Consider the following 24,848-nt stretch of genomic DNA (forward strand, 5'->3'; position numbering starts at 1 on the left):
AAATGTTAAAAATATGCGCAAGCAGCTCGTAGTCAGCTGAGTTGCACACAGAGAACCAATAATGTCATTAAAATGAGCAGCAGCTCGAAATCAGCTGAGATGCGGTTTAAAAATGAAATCCTCGGCAGCGCTGGTGCACGCCCGTGGCCTTCAAGCCACGTTAGGGTCTTCTAATTCTGACGGCATGGAGGATTTCAGGAGACCATGGCGAATCCCAGGACTTTCGACAAATGCTTTCAGACTCATCTCTGAATCATGGGCCCCAGGTACTAGGAAGGCATATCGACTGGCATGGAACAAATGGGTTCGTTGGTGTTTTCAACGAAGTTATGATCCGGTTTCAACTGATTTAGTCCATGCTATTATCTATCTGAACTCTGTAGTAACTGGTTCACGCTGGTTGTGATGTTTTAAGATGATTTAGTAAGATAAGTTACAGCATTGAGGTATAGATGTAATCAGCCCCACCAGGTGCAGCCAGCAAGGCTGTCAGCCCTTCTCCAACTGTCTGCTTCATGCACCAACATTCTAAATGACATCAACATTGTAGTGTTCTACAGATGGAGGAGTGTTAAGCATGTAAAACATTTAACTAAGATATTACATATCCTCTTCTCTTCCAAATGAAAACAAAGATATTACATATCCTCTTCTCTTCCAATTGAAAACAAAAGAGATGACAAAAATGCATTCAGGTGTATTAGCAAGAAGGGAGAAGAGTGCAAGAAAGAAACGATAAGAGAAAGAAACAGAATAAAAGATAGAAACAGATAAACATATCCTCTTATCTGATAATTATGAGAAAGAAACAAAGCGAAGAAAAAGAAATAAGAAAGAAACCATCAATGATTACTCTCTGCACACCAACTGGCCAGGAAAGCATGCGAGTGAGCAATCCACATCAGGAGAAACGAAGGTGACAGAGAAAGAGAAATACAATATAAAACTCTTTCTCCATACATTTTTAAACATTTGAGTAATGATTAAAGATAAATAGTACTGGGCTACAGTGAACTGAAAGTTAAAGAAATAGAGAAACGCCCAGTCTTAAATGACTGCATAAAACAAACTCGCAATATGATTGTGCAGAGGTATTAACAAGAGAGAAACAAACTATTGTGCACAGACGAAATAAACATACAACCTAACTAGACACCTTAAGTAAGGTTACAACGTGCACTGTAGTGAAAGGAAAACTCATGTTCGTGTGAGGACGTACCTCAACCAGAGGAACCATGAAATGTATGGGACTAACACCCACTAAAATAAAAACATGGGACTAGAACCCATAAGAACGATGTAGATGGGACTGACACCCACTACTGAAACATGGGACTTGTACCCATAACAATAAGGTAGATGGGACTGACACCCACTACAGAAACATGGGACTAGGACCCATAACACGAGGTAGATGGGACTGACACCCACTACTGCAATACGGGACTTGTACCCATAACAACGAGGTAGATGGGACTGATACCCACTGGGGTGATGGGATATAAAACCAAACCCCCACACCAAAACATGTTTCTAAGGAAAAATGGGACTTTAGACCCACCCCTATGCTAATCACAGCTTGAAAGTACAAATAAAGAAAATTAGCATAATATAAAATTACACAAAAAGAATGAAATATTCATGTACCTGTTAAATAAAACATACCATGAAGAACTCAATATGATCCTGAAGCGAAAACAAACTCTTAACCCCCATTTCTATGTTAAAACATGTAAATGGTGTGCCTGTCACCGGAACAAAGTTGATAGGCATGTTTAATTCACCACAAAACGCTTTTACTGTAATGTCATTGGTGTGCCTGTCACCGTAGTGCTGGCAATGACAATGTGTATGCAGGACATTGTAGGGTCGGGCCTAAGGCCCTCATGCTGGGAAATGACTGGGACACAGGACACACTGCTGGCTCGGTGCAACTGGCCTAGAGCACGTGCGCTCGGCCTCTTTTATTGGTACTGTGTCACATGACCTGTGACATCAGTGGTGGGTGGGTGTTCAGTGTAGTTACAGGCTCAGCACTAGAATGCTGACTTGTGCTGGGCATTACATCCCTCCCCAAATTGGTTAAAAAGTAAACCAAACATGAAAAGTCCAAACACCTGTGGGGGAAAGAAAACACAGAAAATAACATTGGACTTGCGCTTTCAAAAGAGTCTCTTTGGCTGCTTGCAAACCGCAGGCAGTATAGTTCTTGAGTTTTGAATTAGCAGTTCTTGCGTTTTGGATTAGCAGTTCTTGCGTTTTGAATTAGCAGTTCTTGGTGGCACGGTTCTTAGTTGTTCGGCGGGTTCATTCTTTCTCTGTCGGCTGTTCTCAGCCCTGCCTTTTGCTTTGCTCTCTTGGTGACGACTGATTCAAGAGAGATGGATGACGTGGTTGTTGTTTGCCTTCCGGCTTCTTTTCTCCAAGCTGGTTGCGTGTTGTTTCCAGGCAGGCTTCAGTGTGTTTCTTAGCAGGTGAATAGAGTAGGTGCGAACATCCCTCTCACTAGGATGCCCCTCTCGCCGTTTTTCTTCTGCCACAAGATGTCCGGGAGGACCTCTTTGCCAGGTTTCCACTGGACTGGTGTTTTTGGTCGCGTTGCTCTACCATAGCCTTCGGGCCGTGAGCAGGGCGCTCCACGAACCTCACCGTCGTGTCCTAGTTCCACCTGAAGGTTGGGTTGTCGACTCTTCATTGCTCTCGAGGCTTTCATCCTCTTGAGTCCTGCAGACGTGCTTCTGTAGATCTGTCTCCCGTTTGGGACTTGCTGCCACCAGAGTTCCTTGAGGCCTCTTCTTGGGTTGCCACGGGTCGGTGTGGAGTGGTCAGTTCACCAGCCGGATGTGTGAGCACTCTCGCCATTCGATCTTCCGCCAACCCCAGAGGTAGATGTCTTCAACAGTCTATCTTGCTCCCTTCTGCGTTCGCCATGTGGATGGATGACTCGTGGGTGGTTGTCTTTGGTCTGCTCTGCCGGTGCTCTTACCAGGCTTGTTCTCCATTGCACTCCGGTGTTCCAGTGCCTGTCACCTTTCTTCTTTTCTTACGTGTTCCAGTGCCTGTCACCTTTCTTCTCTTCCTAGTGGCAGTGGCCACTCTGTTCTTTCTTCATTCTTCTTAGCTTGACAGTCGTGCCACTCTGATTGCGTCTTCCTTCTTTTCTTCTTAGTGGCAGTGGCCACTCTGTTCTTTCTTCATTCTCCTTGCAGTGACTGGGTGTCACTCTGACCTCTCTTTCCTTCCTTTCTTCGGTGGCAGTGTGCCGCTCCGATCTTTCTTCTTCTCTTCTCCTCTTTTCGCAACGTACCCTGTTCCCCTTTTCTTCATCTTCTCTGGCCAGGCTTCCCCATGCAGCGCGCGCACTCTGCACGTGTCTTCCTGGTCTTGTCCTAGTCCTAGGACACTAACTTCTCATTACTCGCTTCCCAGGGTTAGCGTCGCGACCTTCACCTCTTCTTCCTGTTGCTTTCGTTAATTTGTGTGGTTGAAGTTCGTGGGTCTAGGTCGTCGGACCGTGCATTGTCTGAACTTCTTGGACGTCGTGCTGGTCCCTTCTGCCGAGGTCTGGCAGGTAGGATTTGTGGTGCTGAGCTTCTTGGACGTCGTGCTGGTCCCTTCTGCCGAGGTCTGGCAGGTAGGATTTGTGGTGCTGAGCTTCTTGGACTTCGTGCTGGTCCCTTCTGCCGAGGTCCACTTCGTGCTGGTCCCTTCTGCCGAGGTCCGGCAGGTAGGCTTCTTGTTGCGACCATCTGGCTGGTCGACTTCGTGCTTTGTGACCAAGCTGAGTGGTCAGGTTGCTTCTGTGATGTATCTTCAATGCTGCGGGTTGTCTGCGCAACCATTTCCTGTTCATCGTAGTTGAGTTGGTTTGGTGCGCATCTGGGTGCGCTCTTCATGTCTTCTCTTGTGACTTGCTGCTTTGGGCTAGTGCTGTCCGCACTGCTGCGCATTTGCGTCATGCGCTTTCGCACGTCCTGGTGCTGAGTTCCAGAACCATTGTTGGTTCGTGTGGGGGTGCTCCTACTTTCGCCATTCTGCTGCAGCGATGGCCTGTGGCCACCAGGCATCGCTGTCTTCTCTTCTGGCGTGGCGTAGATGCTTCTTGGGTGTTCGCTCCTGGAGGGTTACGTCACCACTCCATGGATCTTCTCCTGTTTGGTGCTGGTTGCGAGTCTTGTGAACTTCCTCGCGTGGGCGCACTTGTCGCGCGTTCTCTTGCATATCTTGTGAGGAGTCGCTGCACTCCTGGCGCGCTTCTGGTGCTTCAGGCGCGATTCTTAAGTTCTGTTGTGTTTTTGTGCTTTCGGCGCGTTCTTGCGCTGTTTTCTTTTAGTGCTTTAAGTGTAGATCTTGTAGTTTCGCGGACTGTCTTCCTTTGCTGTGGCTGCAGGCTTTGTCTCACCTGTGGCATTTAATTTTTTTGCTGCCATTGTCTTTCACTGTGCGAGGGTGATTCTGTTTTTGGCCACTAGATGGCGCTGCAGGGTTGAGTTTTGGCAGTTCTCGGCTGTTTCATCCTTCTGGAACCTCGTTCGATTCCGTGGTTGTTCATTTTCCCAATGCACAAACTCTTCGGAGTGTGGGTAGAAGGACGATCCAGATGTGGGGAGTGTGTTTGTTTGGTTCTCTCTGGCTTGTGCATGCATATCACCCTTTCCTCACTGCTCCACAGCATTGGCAATCACTGGGGAGTGTACACTTCGAATATCCTCGAGCTGCCTTCGTTCTTCCACACCCAGCTGCCGCAGCTTCACTTGTTACCCGCTGCGCAGCGGGGGAGGGGTGTCGGCGCTGTTCTCTGCTCTCCACTTTCGGCTACACACACACACACGGAGCAGCGGTGGGCAAGGCAGGCGTGCGCCGGACGACTTCCTTCTTTTCTTCTTCTCCCCCCGGTGAGTTTCTTTGATCTGCGCTGCACCGGGGGGGGGGTGTAGATGTCGCCTTTACCGGCTGCGGGCCGGGTGCTGGGTTTCTCACTTCCCCACCCCGCTGCTGCAGCCTTACAGATCACACGCTGCGCGGGGTGGAGGAGTGTTGGCGCTTTGCGGGTGGGCTCCGCTTACTTAAAGTAATGGCCCGGCAGCTCTCCTCACGCTGCGGGCTCCTTTTCTCGACCGCCGCGGCAGCTTTAGTCAGACGCTGCGCGGCGGGGCGGAGATGGTTGCATGCAGGCCGCGGGTGGGCTCCGCGAGCCTTGCTTTGTCATCGGGGCATTTGCGGCCGACACCGCGTCGCAGTAGGCAGGCCGCGGGTGGGCTCCGCTGGCCTCGCTATAGTAGGGGCACAGTTTATTTATAGCGGGTAGGCTCCGCTTTGTGTAGTCCTGGGCGGCGCTAGCAGGCGGCCGCCATTATCGCTGTTGTGAACGTCGCGGGTGGGCTCCGCTTTTGGTGGTGTACAGTCTGGGCTCACCTTCGGCCGACGGGCCTGTTCTTCAGCGGGTGGGCACCGCGATGGCTCCGCTTGTCTTCTTGGGGCTCCGCCACGGCAGGGCGGACCACGGCAGGCTGGAGAGGTGCGGGGTGAGCTCCCGGTCACCTCCTCCTTCTTCTCTACGCCTGGGGCTCGACACACGCCCCACGGGCCTCTCGGCGGCCGGCTCGAGTCTTCGCAGGGGGTGCTCTCAGGCGAGCAGCATTCTCTTCCCCTTTTCCTCGATGATGTTTAGAGCTGTGGCACGCATGGACACAGCTACCCTCGTCGCCATTGTAGGGTCGGGCCTAAGGCCCTCATGCTGGGAAATGACTGGGACACAGGACACACTGCTGGCTCGGTGCAACTGGCCTAGAGCACGTGCGCTCGGCCTCTTTTATTGGTACTGTGTCACATGACCTGTGACATCAGTGGTGGGTGGGTGTTCAGTGTAGTTACAGGCTCAGCACTAGAATGCTGACTTGTGCTGGGCATTACAGACATGACAGAGCTTCAAAAATGTAAATAACTGAGTTGAAGTTACTCATCAGCTCACGATTGTACTCACACGCAGGATCATGCATCGTAGGTGAAGGCACAAGCAAACAAAATGCCGAAGAAAACATTTTTCCAAGACGACAGACGGATTCTGACCAGGACATGGCGTCACGCCTCTTTACAGAGAACCGGATGGCTCTCGGCGCGTTGTTGCTTGCGGGCGTCACCATGCAGCTAAATTATCGAACCAAACAAAGAAGACGTCACTGAAAGGAAAACTTTCCTCAGCGCGAGCTAAGAAACAGTGAGTAGAAGGTGACTGTTTAAAATTCAAACTATGTGATGGCGTTAGTACTAAACACTTTTGTACTGCAAAAACCAGTTGCCACTTGATGTAAACTCTACCTCGACGAAAATGTGGAAAAATAGAAAGCCAAAATAGGTTAAAAACATAGTTTGATGACACTTTCTTTTTAAATTCACTTTTCGTTGAAAAGAGTACTTTAATCTAACGCTGATAAAAGTACTTTAGCTCCCCTCTGGTGTCTGAGGCATTCCGCTGATAAAAGGACATTGGCACCTTTATGGTGTCTGAAGAATAATTTTCTTTCCATTACGCTACTGAGCCATTACGCCACTGAGTATTTCAATACTTTGAAGGGTAGTTGAAGACAATCTCGAGCGTGCCGTCCACAAACTCTTTTCAAACAGTCACAGTGAGGTTACACTTTACCATGAGTTATTTCTTTTAAAATTGGCAATAAGCGTAAATGAACACATGAGATCATCTCTCACTTTGAGTTACTTTAACCCTTCTTCGGTGGGCAATGTCATAAAAAAAACTAAGCTTTCTTGAGGCTTTGAAATATTCGCTAAGAAAGTCTTTTAAGATTGGAACCGGTTTGTGTAGCATAAGAATTAGACGCTGTAGGAACAATCACAGCAGGTAGAGGCTTGAATTGTAAAAGGAAGTGCAACTCCTTGTTTCTTGTAATAAGGGAATGCTGTGAGGACACACAAACTGAATCAAGAGGTGTTGCCTGCGTCACTAATAAAGTCTTTTATTCCCACTTTAGGAACATCAGGCAAAGTGTGTAGGCAAGTGACAGGCAAACAGATTACGCAGGACGCATATTGGCAGGCTTACCCTCATTGAAGAAACAGGAACTCGAACTGGCACTTGAGTGTTGAGGGCGACCGGTGGACGGTCACTGGTGGGGCTGATGTGCCAGAGACGAGTTGTAGTAGTTGAAATTTTAAAACTTGGAAAAGTTGCTTGAGAGTAGAAACTCAGGATGTCCATAGTGGTTTTCAGAGGTAGCAGATGCAGGTTCTTAGGTTAAAATCGTCGCCATAATATATGTAGTAACTGGTTCACGCTGGTTGTGATGTTTTAAGATGATTTATTAAGATAAGTTACAGCATTGAGGTATAGATGTAATCAGCCCCACCAGGAGCAGCCAGCAAGGCTGTCAGCCCTTCTCCAACTGTCTGCTTCATGCACCAACATTCTAAATGACATCAACATTGTAGTGTTCTACAGATGGAGGAGTGTAAAGCATGTAAAACATTTAACTAAGATATTACAAACTCTTTCCTTCAGGTCTCTCTTATAGGACCGTTAATGTCTACAGATCTGCAATTTCTGAAGGACACTGTCTTATTGATGGTCTTTCTGTTGAACAGAGCCTACTAACTAAAATAAATTATGAGAAGCATGAAAAAAATACCCTTTTATTTGAACAAATGTTTCGGAAATGTATTCTTCTTCTTCTTTCAGAATAAGAATTTACTTCCCTCTGGACTAGGAGTTTAAAAAATTGTTCGTTGGATTATTGACTTCTACATGTTGAACCTATTTCTTCGCAGCCTGACAAAGAAGGAAGATACCTGGTCAGAGAGGGACTAGTCATCTCTTCAGAATGTTCACTAAGTTCTATTCTATTGTTGCTGCTAAGCTGTGGTAATAAAGGAGATTTGCATAATATTAGCCTCCGTGTCCTTAATAAAATCCAGATTTTCTGCCCAGCAGGCTGTGAAAAATCTAAATTACAGTGCACTACCACATCATGCTTTAGTAACATATTTATTAAAAGTGACCATTTATAAACATCAACTAGGAAACATGCCTACCCCCGGCCGTGCTGTTAGTGAACTAAGAGGAAAGTCAGGGGTCATTTGAACCCTATATGTGGGCTAAATTCATATTATACATGGAGCAAATGTTTAGTATATTAAATTTACAAAAGAGGCTTTTGTACAGCAGAGATGCTGAACTCACATATTTGAAGGTGCTCTCAAAAGTGATGATGAAGAAAAAGGTGGCAAAGTGAAATAAAATATTTGCCCACGATAACACAAATTGAGACCAGTTTAGTGGCCAACAGCATTACAGTTAGGTTGAGTAGATTATTCAAGTCACTAGAACTGCAGGTCTGGTTTAATTTTTTACAATTGTTGAGGCCTGATAGGATTTATATTGATTTTCAGTAAAGCTGAACACTATTATTGGAACACTTTGCATTATTTGCTAAGGCGCTCTTCTGAGTTCCGTAAAGTCATTGTCCCATCTGAAACTCGAACTAGCTTGGAATACATTTAATACGTTCTCAGTTTTAAATTATGTTTTAAGGCAGAAACCTTTTCTTTAGTAATTTAAGTTTTTCAATCAAGTTTAAAGATTTGATAGCTTAATTCTTTTATGGTCCATGTTTAAATATTATGTTTTGGTGAACGTGGACCTATCAGCCCTCACCTAAGCTTATGATGAATTCCTAACCCTTAGGGTTGCTTGTACTGTAAGTGAAGATGTACCTGCTCCGGTATGAAGGTGAATGCTTCTGTGGCCTAAAACTTTAACCTTGAAGATATGTATCAAACTAATCTTAATCCTATGATAGTTTTCAGTGGTGAAGTGCATTTGTCAACTGTAAATATGCTCAGCATTTAAGAGCCCACCTCAGTTCAGCGATATTACACAGCACATTATTGTATCCATTTCAAGCAATCCTGTAACTATTTACCTTGTCACATACCTATTTGTGATGTGTAAGAAATTAAAGCTGATAAAGGTACACATGTTTTTCTTATTTTGCATGAGATCATATTCCTTGGTATTGTGGTATGGGAGTTTTATTGATTTAGTTTAACCGCTCATACTGTTTCAATTGCGTTTTAGAGCTCAGTTGTCGTTTCACATTCATATGGAGTTACGCAAGTTGTCTAACTCTGTGTTGGTCTTCTCTCAAATTGTAATTCTGACTAAATGAACATAATCTCATATTTGCCGGGTCTCCTCGACCTCTTATAACCTGGCCCCTTTTCCATTCTAAATGCCATTTGTGCTTCTAAAGTAACAGATATAAAATCTTGCCCAGTAGTCTTGGCTAAATGCTAATATTTGGTAAAGACAGCAGTGAGTTGAGATCCTTTGTATTTCAACAACTTTTAATGAGTTGACATTAAACCGATGAATAGTAAATCAAAAACAAGAGAGAAGATAGGGAATGAATAGAGAGAATGTGTTAGAACTGGGGGTCTCTAGTTGGCAGAGGTAGGTACCACTGTCCAAATAGGGACCCTTGCTTCTAGTCAGGGTAAGGAGGAAACCCTCTGAGATAACCCCTGCTCACCCTCTAGGTAGCTTGGCACGAGCAGTCTAGGCTAACCAGAGGCAATGTGTAAAGTATTTGTAGCAACACTCACAGTAACACAGTGAAAACACCACAAACTGACTCCACAACAGTTTAGAAAAATAAAGGTATTTAATCTAAACTACACAAGACCAAAACGACAAAAATCCAACATACACAGTTCAAGAATATGGTTTCAAAAGAGTTCTTAAGGTTTGCGATAGAATTCTCTACAGATGCGTGAAAAGTTCACAGTTGCGTCACGTTTACTCACCTTTTAGTTGCAACAAAGTTCCAAAAGCAGAAGCTAGTGCGATGGAAGACAAGCGATGCGTTGCTCCTGAGACCCTGGGGAGGCGATGCGACAGCCCCGCTGCAGCAGCGGGCGTGTTGCGACGAATCCGGTCTGTATGGGGAGGAATGCCACTTGTATGGATTCCGGTGCGTAGGTTCCGTAGGAAGTTTGTTCTCGCAAAGGCACGATGCGACGATCTCGTAGGGGCTGCGGCGATCTCCGGGGCGACGATGCGCGGTCCAGCGGTGATCCTCTCTCTCGCAGCTCCTCGATGCGATGGTTCTGCGACGATGCTCGCAGCGACGTGATGCGGTCCGCAAGCAAGCGGTGCGGCGATCTCACCCAGCGACGACAGGCTCTGCGACGACACTCGCAGCGATGTTCGACGTTCCCGCACCGGTCTGGTGCGTCCCTCAAACGAAGGATGCGACGGCTCTGGCAGCGGCGTCAGGCGATCTCGGCCTTCGTAGCGGCGGGAAAACTTCTCGCACTGTCGGGGATGCGCTCCGCAAGCGAGCGATGCGACACTTTTGAATTGCAAAAGTCTCTCAAGCTTAGTTTCAAGCTTCCCAGCACAGGTACAACTTCCAGAGGCCCCACAACTGGATCAAGCACTCTAGGAAGAACAGAACTCTCTCAGTAGAGTTCAGGGAAGCTGGGGGTGAAGTCCTTTTGTTCCTGGGACTTCAGAATAGGGAGCCAGCTCTACTCAGACCCTTGGAGATTCCTTCAAGACAGGGGACACAGCACACAGCAAAGTCCTTCCCTTCTCCTTGGCAGCAAAGCAACAGGTCAGTCCAGCAGAGCAACAGCAGGATAGTCTTCCTTCTTCAGTTTCAGCTTTCTCCTTGGCAGAGGTTCCTTCTTGATTCCAGGATGATCTAATTTTCTGTTGTCAGGGGTCCTGTACTTATACCCCTAAAGTCTTTGTTCTCTCTGTGCATGTGGGGCCTGAGCCCGGTCTGAACCAGTTCTGGGTGTTTCCTGAGTACTTTATTTTGCTGGCTTCTTCTTTCCTTTCAGAGTGAGGGGCAGGGTCGTCAGCCGCCCAGCAGGAGGTGGAGCCAGCATTGTGGAAGGCAGGCACAGCCCTATTCAGGCCCAGGTGCTAACTCCTACCACCACTCCAGTTGCAAATGCAGTCATTCAGCCTAGGGCTGACTCAGCCAGCCTCCTGGGGAATCCCCAGCCCCTGTCACTCTCAAACCAGACAGTCAATACACAAGCAGACCAAGGCACACAGAAGGGTCAGACAAGAGAACAGCAACTTTCTAAAAGTGCTGTTCTCAAACACAGGATTTAAAAACAACCTTTCCTTAAAGATGTGTTATTAAATTCTGAGTTCAGGGATACTAGATACTTATGTCCTATCTTGTTCCTATGGGAAGAAATGCTGTTAACCACTGTAGCCAGCATTCCCCATGTTAATCTATGGAGCAAGATAGCCTTACAATAGTGAAAAACGAAAATGGCTGCCATTCACTATCAGAGCATGTTACCTGCACTAGTACATGCTCTACCTTTTACATACACTGCACCCTGCCCAGAGGGGTACCTTGGGCCTTCCATAGGGGTGACTGATGTGCACAAAAAGGGAAGGGTTAAGCCTGGTCAGTGGGGACACGGACCAGGAGGACATGGCAGTTTCTAAACTGCACACAGGCACCGCAGTGGCAGGCCTGAGACACCATTTTAGGGCTACTCATGTGGGTGGCACAATCAGTGCTGCAGGCCCACTAGTAGCATCTGTCATCACCAGCCCTGGCACACCCAGTGCACTTTACTAGGGACTTCATGGCAGTACAAATATGCCAAACATGTATATCCAATCAGAATACCAATTTACATAGGGAGCACTTACACTCTGGCACTGATCAGCAGTGGCAGAGTGTCCAAAGCATCTAAATCAGCAAAAACGAAATCCAGCACAGCATCAAAAATACAGGAGGTAGAGGCAAAAAGATAGGGGGAAACCACGCTAAAGATGCCAGGTCTAACAGAATGGATGAATGGAAAGAGAGTGGAAGTGTAAAGAGACAAAGGGTTGGTTTGAGCATTTTTGCAAAGTTGCTTTGGGGTTTCACAGTCCGGCCCTGCATCAGACTCTGAAGGACTGTCTGCTCCTTAATGTTCAACTCCTCTAAAGACTGACATTATCTACATCCCTGCCTTATCAGCAAAAATGACCCTCCCATCACCTATCACCTGCCCTTGGAACTTAAACCTCTCCACCAGTAACCTGTTAAATCCATCAAGCAAGTTGAATCTTTCATTACCTCCACCAGTGGCAAGATTACCCAGCTACTCAATATATTAAAAATGTCTGCACCATCTGCTCCCAACAGCTAACCCCTCATGTATCCACTGATTAGATCTCAGAACCAATTGTGCCAGCTAACAGCCCAAATGGGCCAGCTAGGAGGGTCAGCAGCCCATTGAACACGTCCAACAGGGACGTAATTCATGCTAAATTGGGAGAGGGCATAAGTCCATAATAAAACCAGAATCTTTCGTTCAAAGTGACAAGAAACTGTGTGAGGGATTACCCAGGATCTTTCTTCAAAGTTATGAGAGATCCCACCTCTTACGCTAGACACATTCCTAATGGGAATGAATACCATTTTGTGGTTTCTCTGCACTATACAGAAAAGATAAAGAAGCTACTGAATTGGATGAGGAAGGTCAATACGAAAAAGAAACATTTATATACGTGAGACAAATTCCTGCCAAGCAATATGTTTTTGCTACAGAACAAGAAAACGTTCACACCTTTAAACTTTTATGTGATAATGGAGTAACTGGTAACCGCATTAATTAGTAAAAGGAGGTCTTTGTCAATCAGTATTCCCCGGTTCTCTACTTAATGAGTGCATCAGTCTTTTCACATTTCTTTCCAAAAGATTAAATGCAGATAGATGTCAATTCAGAGTGGCAATTAAGGCTGGAATATTTTTGAATGACCGAAGGCATGCAGCTTAAACATCAAAATGCGATCAGCCAAGAGGCAAACAAGATGACTGGACAATAGCAGACCGAGAGAAAGCAAGTAGGACCCATCAAGTCGATGGAAGGATTTCAGAGAAGGAAGGAGGTAAGTTAATGACTTCTCAGAAAAACCAAAACAATATTCATTTTTATTAGAAGAGAAAAATTAACAAACATTGGCAAAGCCAATAGAGAACAATTGGCTTAGGCAATGTGTTTTAGGCAAGTACACAAGTGTGGCTGCTGTGGCGTAGAGCGGAGTGGGGCTAGAGTGGAGTTTGGGTTGATTGGGATCGATTGGAGTGGGGTGGAGTGGGGTTGGATAGATTGAAGTGGAGTCGAGATTGGTGTGGACTGAGATAGATTGGGGAAGAGAAGAGTGCAGCGGGGTAGATTAGGGTGGAGTAGATTGGGTGGATCAGAGTAGGGCAGACTGGAATGGATTGGAGTAGATTGAAGATGGATGATTGGAGTGGGATGGTGTGGGGTGGGGTAATGTGGAGTGGGGTTGATTGGAGTGGTAGAGTCGGATGGGGTAGTTTGGGGTATTGTGTAGTGGAATAGATGGGGTAAACTGGAGTGGGGTAGAATTGATAAGGGTTGGGTAGACTGGAGTTAAGTAATGTAGCTTTGAGTGGGGTAGATTGCAGGGGGATAGTTTACAAACCACAAAGCCAATGGTAAGCAATGGGCACGATGTATTCCTAGGTCACCTTTCTGAATGTCCTCAAGATGCCTTTAGCAAAACAGACCCGGAGCTGTCTGGTAGGCTTCGACCTAAAATTAAGTTATGTTATGTTGTGTGAATTTGTAGAGCGCAGGCTGTTCACCGGTATCCAGGCACTTAGTAGGGCAGGCCTGAGGGAGGAGGTGGAGATCATGCCCGTTTATCTGGAAACGTCATGTCTTGAGGTTTCTTCTGAAGTCCATGTGTGAGGGAGAGGTTATGAGGTATATCAGGAGGTTGTTCCAGATCTTGCCTGCGAGGTATGAGAAGAAGCGTTCTCCGCTTCTGGTCTTCTTGATGCGAGGGAGGTGTGCTCTTGCCTGGGATGCAGATCCAAGGTGTCTGGTGAGTTGGTAGAAGTTGAGGCAAGGGTTCAGGTAAGCTGGATCAGTGTTGTGGAGATCTTTCCAGCAAGACTGGAAGGCAGCAGTGGTTATACAGGTGTTGACGATAGCAGTGAGGGAAGGAGAGAGGATAGTTATTCCAAGGTTGTGTATGAAATGGAAGTATGGGTCTAAGGGGGATCCTGAGTGGGCGTTATTCATCAGGGCAGTAGTGCCTTCATTCCAGAGGGGATTCCAGTTTCTTAGCTACTGTTTGGCAATGAGCGAGGTGTCCAGCTGGTAGTGGAAGTTCGAATGGGTATGCTGTGGTCGAATGTATTGTAGATCTTGGAAATATTCTGTTTGAAGAAGTTTGAGAGGTCATTGCACAGTGTCCCCGTCTCGTTTGTATTTTTGGAGGTCTTGTTTCTGGTGGGAGCAGTGCGGCCGCTGCAGTCGGTGAGCCATTTATTGAAGAGCTTGGTGTCGACATAGACGTTCTCTGTGTGGTTCGGTGGGCATTCCTGTGAGGTTGTGATACAGTTGTCTTCAGATATCTTGCCCCAGTGTCTTGATTGTGCTTTGGGTTTTTCTAGTGGGGTGGCGTGGTGGGCGGATATCTTGAAATATATGATGTAGTGGTCGGACGATGTGAATGGGGTCGTTTGGGTGGTGGTGATACTGTTGTTGGAGGAGAAATAGGGTAAAGGGTGTGGGTTGCTGTGTGGGTTGGCTCTTGGTCAAGTTGGGCGAGTCCGAGCTTGCTGAGGCTGTCGAGGAGGGCCGTGGAGTTAGGGTCTGTGGTGGCTTCAAAGTGGAAATTGAGGTCCCCGAGGAGGATGTAGTGGGTGATCTGATAGGGAGGAGAGCAATGAAGTCTGTGATGTGGATGCAGAATTTGGCTTGGGCCCGGGGAACGGTAGGTGAGGGTTCACTTATGGGTGGTGTTGTATTCCATTCGTATTTTGAAGTGGAGGTGTTCCATGAGGTTGGTGTCCAAGAACGTGGAGGCGGTGCAATCAATTGTGTTTTTGTAGATGATCGCAAGTCCTCCGCCTGGTTTGTGAGTTGGGTCCTGGTGTATAATTTTGTAGGCGGGAGGAATGGCTGCAGCAATGTCCATGTTGGAAGCTGGGGTGAGCCATGTTTCAGGCAATAAAAGGTCGTGCGTGTTGCTGTCCCTGAAGCTATCCGTGGGATACAAGATCTCCTAGTCTTCAGAAAGGCTATCAAAACACACCTCTTCCAACAATAGTTTCGTCCTTAGCGTCTCCACCTCACTGTACACTGTCCTTCCACAGCGCTGGGACGCCCCTTTGCTGAGGCAGCCGTGCGCTATACAAGTCACCATAGCATAGCATAGCATAGCTGTTGAGAAGGTCCCAGATTTCAGCTGAGTGTATCAAGAGCTATCAGATGTTGAAGAGCATGGCAGTTAGTTGCTGCAGCGTGGTGGTGGTTGTATGCATCGATTGTTTGGAAGTGGTGGTGTCGGCATCCGAGGTGACAGAGGTGAAATCGTAATGGGTGCAGGAGAAAGGTTTTACAATGGTGCTGACGGATGCGCTGCAGCAGAGTGTTTGCTGGTGTGTGTTGTTGAGGTCCTGGAGGAGTAGCGGCAGCCTTTGTTGGCTCCGGTGACGGCTCTGGTTGTGATGTCGCATTGAATGGTGGGGCCAGGGATCCTGGCCCTGGGCGCAGACAGGCTTGACTTTGGGGTGCCAGCAGCATGCGCGCTGCACACATCTGCTGCGTGGCCTGCATTAAGTAGGTCCTGGAGTGGGAGGTGCTTCTGTTGGCGGAGAGAACGGCGAGCAGGAAAAATCCAGAAGGGAAGCAACTGGACCAGGCTAGAACAAGCAGGACTGGAGCTTACTGGCAAGCTACTTGCCCAGGTGCCTACTGATGCGATCGTGCTGCAGTCTGCATTAAGAAGGTCCTGGGATGGGCAGGGCTTCTGATGGCAGGAAGAACGGCGACCAGGAAAAACCTGGGCGGGAAAACCCAGGCAGTGGCAGTGTCACTTGGTCCAAAAGCGGTAACTGCATCAGGCTGGCACAAGCAGGACTGGAGGCCACTGGCACGTTAGGGGCCCAGGTGCTATCCTATTATGCCTAGCAGACAAGTCATGTCCTATATTGATCTTGCTTAAATGACTAACATCTGAACTACAATCCACCTCTGAAAATAACTTGTCAGCCCAACAAATCAATTTACTGGGGACACCTTACCTACTAAGCAAATAGGACTGCTGTCTCAACCACTCTTAAGAGTAAATAAATAAAACCCTGTTTTTAGAGACTCGTGAGATTTAAGAAAAAAATTAAACACCAACAGTTATTTTCTGCCGATGCAGACCAAAGACATCATTAATTTTTGCAATAAGCTAAAACAAAAGCTATTTTTTCAACATCTAACAAATTAACATTTGCATGTCTTGATACTAACTACTCAGCAATGTATGTACTTCTGCAGCTCCTCACTGAAGTAATTTGGTCAACTAAAGGCCATCCTCAAACCTCATCATATATTTAACAAGCAGTCCGTGCCTCGTATTACAGATTTTCTTAAATTAATGCGCAGTACAACGGTCCCGTTTGCATAATTATAAAACTTCATTAAATACATTAAGAACACAAATACAGTTATCAATTAATTGGCTTGAGCACGGCGAGACAGCACTTTCAGAGAGTTACATTATCTAAAATGAACAGGGAGGTTTTCTTAAGATTCCGTGGGCTTGCCAAAAGAGGAAGTAATGTTGCAAAAACTGTCGGAGCTTGTGTTTTTCTTCTTTAAATGTAGATCAGATTTCACAAGACTGCCTACTTCCTGAGGAAGCAATCTTGTGAAACTACACCATGGTTAAAATTGACACACTGCAACTGTATCGTAAGCAGTGGCAACAACATCTTTTAACATTTGTTAGCATACCTTCAACAATGAGTGACAGTTCTGTTATGATAATCGCCTCCAAATCTCCTTCTTAGGGATAAGAGAAACGAGCAACGAAACCCAGCCTTTCTGCATGGACGAATAACTGCAGAAAATTACTGTTAAGAGACGTATTCACTTCCCTAGGTTACCACCCAAAATGCAGTACTATTAACACCACGCATGCAGTCAAATCCGAGAAAATGATATATTACATGTCTACTGATAAAGAAGTGGAAAGCCGAACAATGGTTTGGGAAATGAACTTAATGACATAGCATTTATATTCCATATAATAATGTTGGCCTGTTTTCGCTATGCAGAGGAAAAACCTAATCGATGAATAGGTCTCAAAAGAGGGCAGAGCCAAAAATATGAATGGGAGGATCGGATTTACTACTGGGCATTCAAAAGAAAGATCAGGAGGAAGAAACACTAATGGGATAATTCAGAGAGGGTGCTTAGGGAGTTGCTATTGACATGGTGGGTGGGTCCATACTGGTCAGACAGTAGCACTGGTTGAACTGGGGGTAACATGATATTGGAATGAAACAGTATTGCTAATACATGCAAAAATAGTAATACTGACATTGGTTATATAAACACTTTTGCCTCAGCCTTTAACCATTAAAACACAGTATACATGTCTTGACTTTTTTAACCTAACATACTCTTTAAAGCCCACTGTCGAACCAACATATACCATAAGAGAATGGCTATGCACAATGCTGAATTTAACACTGTAATCTGGAGTTCCATTGGCTGCAGGCTCAGGCAGTTTCTTTCTTATTACCATCAGGTGAGCAGGGAAATATGGAACCACCTTTCAATCAGCACTTGCAGTTTGACGCCGACAGAAACTTGCCAATTTTTTCTACTAGTATATTTACTACACTGCGTATATGTACCTGCTCTACAAGCACTTCGTGTCAGAATGTTAGTATCAACATATTCTCTTGTACTGGTCTGTTCCTTCTTGACACTTTTGACACAGTACAAGCAAGAAAAAATTTAAAACATTTTGAGCAGCTTGAACTTGAATACTACAATCTCATATCACCGTGTCTTATTAGTGCAAAAAAATCTTAGATTAGTTTTGGAACTAGGCTGATTTTTCCGGCACCAAATAGCTGCTCAGGAGGTCAGGCGAAATGGTCCTGTTTTTTTTTCCAACTACGAATGTAAAAAATTATACTACCATCCATAGGACCTGAATTTAGACAAATGTAGCTCATATTCGATGAATAATTTACCATATTAGAATTGCATACAAAACGTGATACGAATAAGTGTATTTTCGGTCGAAAATTCACTGGTGTTAAAACACAAAAAGAAAATATATATATATATATATATTGTTGTGAATAAAAAATAAACTATCTGCACAAGCATTTGTCAAAATGGGCAACTGCAAACGGTAAATCTCCGGTTATTTAAAAATGTGCAACTCTATTTTTAAAACATGCTAGTTATGTAAAAGAAAACAATAACGATATTTTTAAATTTGGGAGACTATCTCAAGTACAGATGAGGTAGCTCAGTAATCCTTAGCACTAGCTTGGATATTTGCAATTTAGAAAATTAAACTGTCTCAGCAGACTCCTTCTGAGGCTGATACCACTCAATCTGGCAACAATAAACTCTAAATATTCAAGCGATTGAGGAAATTCATTTTGCATCATACAGTATTTAGTCAGAATTTTTTTATTTAAAGTGAATACTTATTTAATGTATTCCTTTAAACACTTGCCAGTATGTTTTGATTATTGAAAGAAATTGTTCAAACATATTATAAAGCAGCATAATTAGTTTTGAGGATGCTCAACCATGCTCAAAAGCTCAAAAATTGGAAATGTCTTTAAAATGTAAACGTCTTAAAATACATCTTTTAAAAAGTGTAATTGAAAAGAGAGGGTGACTTGAAACAGCAGTGACCCGTTGTCACTCGGGAGCAGCGAGAACACACAGTACCCTTTGACAGCTAAGTTCACGGAGAAGAGCAGAAGAAGTGCTACGCACCAAGTACGGTGGCCTAAATAGGACACTCTACTTCTGCACACTATACTCACGGTTCGGTTGCTATCTTTTGGTGGGGCTTGAAGTTGGACCTCGGCTTCACCGGATCCCAATAACGAGCGTCCCTTCGCCACCGGGCCTCAGCTTTCCCCAGCCCCACAACAGTCTGGGCGCCACGGGCGGCATCGTTTCTACAAGTTGCTATGACAACACACCATCGGGCTTCCGGCAGCTGTTTGGGAATGTGGTCCGTGTGTGTGTCGAAATGAGGGAAAAGATGAACAGACTACTCCGATTCGTGACTGCGCGGCCAATCACATTGTGAGTAGAAGAAAGACTACCCGCGAAGGCTCCCGCTTTCCACTCTACTGAGCATAAATGAATAGACAAGCAGGGTTCCAACTGCCAAAAGAAACAGTAGAAGGACACATAATAAGTACAATGCATCGTCTACGAAACCAGACCGCCATCTTTAAACAGTATGAGAGTTATATATTACTAAGAGCTACTCGGAGTCGGAAATGGAAATTCTTGGTGAGGACCGAGGCTCAGATAATGTAGTTTCTTGCTTGCCAATTTGCAAAATGCAGTTTCTTGCTTGCCAATTTAATTTTCAGTAAGCCTGTATAAAACATATAACAACATTTTGGGTTCGTTGATCAGACAAACAGTTGCAATACCAATAATGCAAAGTGAAAATAGTACACTTCAAAAGCTGCCCAGATTCCTGTCTGCTTATGTGGGACATTTTCAATTTATAGCATAATCTCTTATGACACATACTTGCCAACAGACCCAATTCAGACGAGAGACTCCCCATTTTTTATGCCAAAATTGAAAATACTTTCTTTAGCTGTCTCCTGCCTAAAATTGGCCATCATGCACTCCAATGGATCCGATTTAGGCGAAGACTGATTTTCTAAGCCACAAATGAATTCATTTTGGCTGTCTCCCGTCTGAAATTGCCTCTGCTTCAATAGAATGGAGAAAATATATTCTCCCAATTAATATTTTTTTAATTTCCCAGTTTCCTCTTCTTAAAGTTCGGCATGTGGTGGTCTATGCTGTAGCGTACTGCCTGGCCTGGGAGCATGCAAATAAATACGCCACACAAGGAGCTCTGTAACAGACGTCTTTATCCCTCCAAATACGATCACACACTGCACTCTCATTATGTCATCACCATTAATAACCACCTCTCCAGGCAAGTTACGTAATCGTCTGTTGAGTCCACCCAGAATCACAAGAGTGGTAGAGCACATAATCTCACAACACTACATCGCCCCCTTGGTTATATAAAAAGTATAAACAGTCGCAATAATTCTTCAATAAGTCGTCAAGGCGCTCGCACTAATCAGCCAGATCGAGTGGTATTAGGTAGTTGAGATCCATTCTGATTGAGCACTGATGGCACAGGTTCTGATGCTTGATCTGAACTATAAGGCAGGGTCGCTTCATTCATGATTGCAGGAGCTGACGAATGTTGAGGTAGGTGCTTAAACATGTGATGGACTTTCCTGGACAATGCACCTTCACCATGTGTCCTGTGCACATCACAACACACAGAGGTTCAACAGCAAATGCAGTGCCTGTTTTCTGCTTTAGTTTCTGCTTGACCAGGACTCAGTCACCTTCATCGAAGACTGTTTCCTGAGTTCGTCGAGGCCGATTGGCATATGTTCACATTTTGCATTATAAAGAATTGTCTGTGACACATACCATATCAGCATTCATAGATCGGTCGGCTGTCCACTTTGTCAGTTTGGTTCTGCTAGCTCTCTCAAATAGCAAAGTGGCAGAACTCTGACCAGTTGTGGAGTGAGGAGTTGAACAATAAGCATGGAGGACTTGATACAGGGCCTAACCTACCTACATCAACCACCACCTGACCTTCCACCAACCAGTCAGACAACGCCGCTCTGCCTCCCTCACCCTCGCATGAGTGCCCCTCATCTGTCAGAGACGCAAATGAGGCCATTCCTTCTCCTACCTCACCGCCAAGTCCTGAAACAACCTTTACTTCCACAATCGAACCTCTCCTTCACTCGCTGACTTCAGGAAGGGGTTCAGATACCCTCATAGAAATACTGTTTGATTTGATTTGATTTGACTTGATTGACTGTGATCTCAGTATGTGACGTGGGATCAAAAAAAGCCATCTTGGTTGCCTTCTCAATGGCATTTTTTATTCTTTTGAAACGTTTATCACATTTAGGAGACCATTGGAAAGGGAAATTATGTTTTGTCAAGTCTCTCAATGGGGCACACACAGTAGCAAAGTCAGAAATGTACCTTCAGCAATAAGTGGCCATGACTAAGAAGAATCTCAGCTTGGTGAGATCGTGTGAGGGTCAAGTTTCTGACAGTGCTTGCACTTTATCTGGATCAGGAGTAATTCCCCCACCAGAGAACATGTGCCCAAATAACTTAAATTTGGTCTTGCGACACTCACACTTTGCTGCATTCAGAGTGAGACCTGCATCCGGAAGTAGCTGGAACATATGTGTAAGAGCCTTGTCATACTCCTTTTGCGTTGTCCAAAATACCAGCATTGCAAGCATGTGCAACAAGTTGAATTATTCAACATATAACATCCTGAAATATTTCTGCATTTGACAACACTCCAAAACTCAACCTTCTGTATCGGAACAAACCAACATGAGTTGAAAAAGTAGAAATATAACTGCAATTCTCTTCCAGATCGATTTGATGGTATCCTTTGTTCAGGTGAAGACGAGAGAAGATACTTTGGCTCCGTTCAGCTGCATGATCACATGTGGACCAAGATGTCTTTCTCTGTTTTTTTGGCTTGGCACATGTCAACACAAATGGGCACCACACCTCCACTGTCCTTTTTTGGCAACTCCACCATAGGCGAGATCCATGATGGAGCGCTCAATGATATCATCATTCAACAGCATTTCCAGTTCTATCTCAACAGCTTCTTGCAAGTGAAAAGTGACTCTGTGGTGCCGTATGGCAACGGGGGGAATGTCCTTGTTAATATGAAGTTGCACTATTATTTTCTTAAGCCTTCCCAGGCCATGAAACAACAACGGGAACTGGCTCACAATTTCAGATTCAGTATGAAAGTTGCAGTTGAGAATATGTCAAGGATGCACAGTAAAACCCCAAAACACAGCACTCCAGGAACAAGGAATATTGCCAGAAACTGTCCCTCATCTTTATTCTTTCACTTTTATTTTTTTCCTTCCTAAAGCACTGCCATGTGAAATGTGGCTGCGATGCTTTTAAACCAAAGTGGAAACATTTTAAAACAGTTCCTCACACTGCTGTATGGTTGCTCTGATGCTTCAAAATGAAACGGAGACACTGAAGATGGCTGCACGCTGTACTCGTCTGCGGGTGCATAGCGAGTCACTCGCTCCCATCAAGATGGCATTGCGATGTCCCAACGTCGATACACGCATGCTACTACCTCGCACAGCCCCACTCAAAGGAACATAAAAGAGGGGGACGGTAGTGCACACTGAGACGGCAATCTGTACTCCTCCAACTGCCGAAACACTCACTGCAACAAACTCGCTGCACGTAGATGAGCTGGAAAATACTCACTTACAAGTTGCTTGTGGTTGAAAGCACTTAATAAACCCAAAATCCATCATTTTAGCTCATTGAATGAATTACCAGCTGGTGGTTGAAAAAAAATCATGCTGTTGCAAAGTCGTGGGTTCCTCCCTCAGGCAAGCTCGTCCCCATTTATCGCAAGTAGAGTCCACACTTCCTAAATGAACATATATACTTTATTCAATGAGTAAATACCTGAAAGACATGCAGCAGTTGTCCCCAGCATCTGGCTCTGCCGCTCATTCATTCAGTTTTCCCCAGAGTCCCAAGTACCAGCCAGAACCCCATGACCTCAGGTTCCACACCTGGAACCTGATGTCATGCACAAGCCCACAACAGGGTATCAGTCCTATGTCAGCAGCAGTGACGAATCCGAGAAGGCACGCACTCGATGAAGTTCTTGGAAGAATGTGAATTGGCGCTTGCAATGACATTATTTTATGTTGCCTGGTTGCTATGAACGACCCTTGACTCTGCAATGATTTGGCGGCAGCCCTTATGTATACCTTTGTGTTTGAGGGATTGAGGCATGGCACAGGAGATAGGCTGTTGAACTTTTTTGACTCGCATGATGATAATTGACGCACCACGGTTCGGTAAAGGTTATGGAGCACCCATTGACCTTTATTGTAATCTTGGGGCAGTTTCCAAATTAATTATGTTGTTTAGTTTGTTGTTTTTTTTTGTCCGTTGTTCTTCTCTGCAAGCAGACAAATCTACATGTACATATTGTTCTTTGATCGATATCAGTCTTCGCTTGATAATGACGTTGAAGAGCCTTTGTAGGATGAACTTGATGACAATCCACTTTGGTTTCTACTTGTCGTTACTGGTGTTGCTTTTTGGCCATGTGGGCGTGGCGAGAATGCTTCTAGAACCTTCTGGCATCAATTTTCTCTTCTCGCTATGTCACAGATGCTGGTATAAAGTAGTTTTCTTTCTCGCACCCTTTGCAAGTCTGACCTATGGTTGGATATCTACCTTTATGAGAACCCGGTTTCCCACAAGGAAAGCACAACTTTTTCTTCTTTGGAGACATCGACTTGCGTGTATCTACATTTTACTTGTGCCTTCATTTCATGACCAACGCAGATTCACTTTTTGCTGTTCCAGCTTCCATGGCAGCAACTTGTTGATCCGATCTTTCAATAGCCCTTGCAGCCATTAGTACTGACTCTAAATTGAGCGTCTCTCTCAACATGTGTCTTCTGAATGAGTCTGAAAGACAGCCACCAATGACTCTGAGGCTTCTTTGTCATTAAACTCATTAAACTTACACCGTTTGATAAGCATGTCAAGTCTCTCAACAAACTCATGCATCATTTCACTATCTTGCTGTCTCGCTTGATTGAAAATATACCTTTCATAGTCAACATTCTGCATCAGATTGAACTTGGTTCCGACAGTCCAATATTGATCTGACAGTACAATATTTCTTCAGTTTGCAAGATTGTATTCAGCACTTCTTTTACTCTGTCACTGGCAAGGTCCCTTAATTAGTTAATGATTATCTTATCATGTTCTTCTTGTAGAGCATCTAAGAAGTAATCAAATACCTTGATCCATGCAGTCCACCAGGCGCCAATATTCTGCTTCTTGGTGGTGGCAAATGGCAGTGGTGGTTTCAGGAATGCAGTTGCATTGTACTTTGTGCTCCCTTTTGCAGCCATTGAAAATAATCACTATTCCGATGGCTTTCATTGCACTGTATGCCATTTGTCTCTGTGCACGCCACGGCCCCTCAAACGGGCCTAGGTTGTCACACCCTATTCGAGGTTGAGTGGAACTCCCCTCGCTCGTGCAGGCAAGACAGTGTGTACTTTCGTACCTGGTTATAGCTGACTCTAGCATTTGCTTTGCATGGATGTTGCCTCTGGGTCATGGTGCAGTTCAGTATCTCTTCTTTCAGCCTGCAAGTCCTTCACCTTCTTAGAGGGTCGTGTCTGGGCTGGAGCAGGGCTTCAGTTCCGCATATGCCAACTTCAAACTGCTTCTCATCATTTTGGGCGCATGTGGCATGCACAAGCAGTTTGCTGTATCGTTGCAAACCCTCAAGGGGAGCAGTCTCATTTCTTCAGAGCACATATCGCCACTCATTGTCAGTTGTAGCATCCTCCCTAGCCTCGTAGCATGCAAATAAATATGCCACACATGGAGCTCTGTAACAGACATCCTTATTTCTCAGCATACAATCACACACTGCACTCTCATTATGTCCTAACCATTAATAACCACACATTAACAACTCCCAGCAAGTTACGTAATTCCTCATGAGAGCCAGCCCAGAACCAAAAGGGTCCTTGCGCACATACAGCCAGATTCATCAAAGGTAAATCGTCTCGCAAACGGCCAGATTCTGCGAATCTGGCCCTTTGCGAGCGCTATTTTTGCATTTGGGATTCATCATCCCAAATGCAAAAATCGCATTTGTAGAA

General features: G+C 45.2%; 1 protein-coding gene across 1 annotated transcript in view; it reads right to left on the reverse strand.

Annotated features, from left to right (window-relative positions):
• Positions 1 to 19,213, reverse strand: part of CNTRL (centriolin) — a 1,008,983-nt gene extending 989,770 nt beyond the window's left edge. The window contains exon 1 of the mRNA XM_078641873.1: positions 18,879 to 19,213. The gene's annotated coding sequence lies outside the window, so the exon portion shown is untranslated. The remainder of the gene's footprint in view (positions 1 to 18,878) is intronic.
• Between the last annotated feature and the right edge of the window lie 5,635 nt (positions 19,214 to 24,848).

This window comes from Lissotriton helveticus, chromosome 5_1, assembly GCF_964261635.1.
Source record: "Lissotriton helveticus chromosome 5_1, aLisHel1.1, whole genome shotgun sequence".
NCBI classification, from domain to species: Eukaryota; Metazoa; Chordata; class Amphibia; order Caudata; family Salamandridae; genus Lissotriton; species Lissotriton helveticus.